This window comes from Calidris pugnax, unplaced genomic scaffold (assembly GCF_001431845.1).
Source record: "Calidris pugnax isolate Ruff unplaced genomic scaffold, ASM143184v1 scaffold55, whole genome shotgun sequence".
Classification (NCBI taxonomy): domain Eukaryota; kingdom Metazoa; phylum Chordata; class Aves; order Charadriiformes; family Scolopacidae; genus Calidris; species Calidris pugnax.
Window position 1 is genome coordinate 909822 of NW_015090832.1, and position 1838 is coordinate 911659.

Consider the following 1838-nt stretch of genomic DNA (forward strand, 5'->3'; position numbering starts at 1 on the left):
TCCCGGCTTCTCTCCCCTGTTGCCATCCCCGGGTGTCGACTTTGATCTCTAGCCGTTCATCACGGATTCATAAAGAGCTGCTGACACCCGGAGTCGGGGTGCACGATGGAGAGGAGCCTCTCGAAGTGAAAGGGAAAATAAGAGACCCCCCCTCTCTTTTCCTCCCCGGGACCGGCCTGTGCTCCCCACGGGAACAGGGGTCTCCGTGGCTCAGCCCCCCCACCCCCCGGGGCTGCCTGCTTTCCACCCGGAGCCCCGCGGAGAAGCTGAGGGGGATAAAGCATCTTCCCTCCCCAAAACCCTCTTCTTCCTCTTCTCCCGACGTGCTGCTTTGCCTGCGTGTCCTCTGCCCGTCCTTCAGGCCACTTCTCCCCTGGCACATCCCGGCCGGGGGCTGGGGGGCTGGGAGATGCACGGACAGCTCCGGGCAGCCCCTAAACTCCTCCGGGGGCTCGGAGGAGGCCGAAGATGCTGCCAGGCCACCAGGCAATCGCCCCTGGGGCTCTCCGGAGAGAAGATGCTGCAAACTGCCTCCAAAAAATAAGCCTAGTGGAGGCGGGGAGCCGTCCCCATCCCACCCGCTCCTTGCAGCCTCCGGGGTGGGGATGCCAAGGAGACAGGACCGGACCCTGAACCCCCGGTTGGAGCAGGGGGTCAGGGGCTCTGGGATGTGCTGGGAGCAATTGGGAGCTCTGCAGCCAGAAATGGGCCAGTCGAAGCCCTCCCGAAACGGGGGTGGGGGGGGGGCGGGCTGGCTGCCCTGCACCCCGGGGGGACGGAGGGGTGCGGCGGGGAAGAGCCCAAGGTCTTGAATTTGGCCGCTGAATTTGGCTGCCGGACGACGGATCACTATGTGATCTCGTGTAGGGCAGGAGGACGAATTTCCCCTTCAGTGAAAAATCGTATTATTTTGTTTGATCTCGCAGTTTTGCAAGGGCTATTGCCAACAGCCAGAGCGAGATCTGCACCCCCCCAACGCCGGGGCAGGGGTGACGACCGGCTACGGCTGCTCCCAGAATTAAACGAGACGCTGAGAGAGGAAACGCAATTGGCAACACCCCCCCCCTTCTTCTTCCCCCCATTTACTGACACAAAACTTACAGACTCTCTCTGCCAACCGCTTAATAGACTCTCTTCAATGTTCCCTTCCCTCCTCCCCTCCAGGAGAGTGCATAAAACTGATTGTCTTTAATTCCAAAACAGAGAAATCTAAGGCTAAAAGGACTTTTTGAACTAAAGGCAGAAACACCACTCTAAGACTTCGCGGAGATGCTGAGGGCTGTGGCCGGCCGAAAGCTGAGTGCTCCGTATTGGGGTGGGCAGGAGAGATGTGTTACGAGGATGAGCCAGGGCTTGCGAGATAACTGTTCCCAGCTGTTTTAGGGTTTAATTTTTCTTTCTTTTTCTCTCTCTTTTTTTTTTTTTTATTCTTTTTTTTTTCCCCTTTCCGGCTGGCGCCGTGCCCGCCTGGCTCTGGCAGGCTGGTTGGTGCCGGTGATTGACAGACCAAGGTCAGGGAAGCAATTGGGGGCTGCGAGTGTCGGGTTTCGGGGAAGGACAGATAAAACATCTCCAGCGCTCGGGAGAGCCCCTTCTGGCTCCGCGGCCGCGCAGCGCCCAGCGCAGGCTCCGCGGAGCCGCGCTCCGGGGCCGGGACCGGGCAGTCCGCTGGGTTCCGCCGGCCGCGGAGCTGCCGCCTCCTGCCTGACAGCATCCTTCCCTTCCCTTCCCTTCCCTTCCCTTAGATCCGTAGATCTGCTCCATGATCTTGCAAGGAACAGAGGTGAGACTGACTGGCCTGTAGTTCCCCAGGTCTTCCTTTTTACCCTTTTTGAACA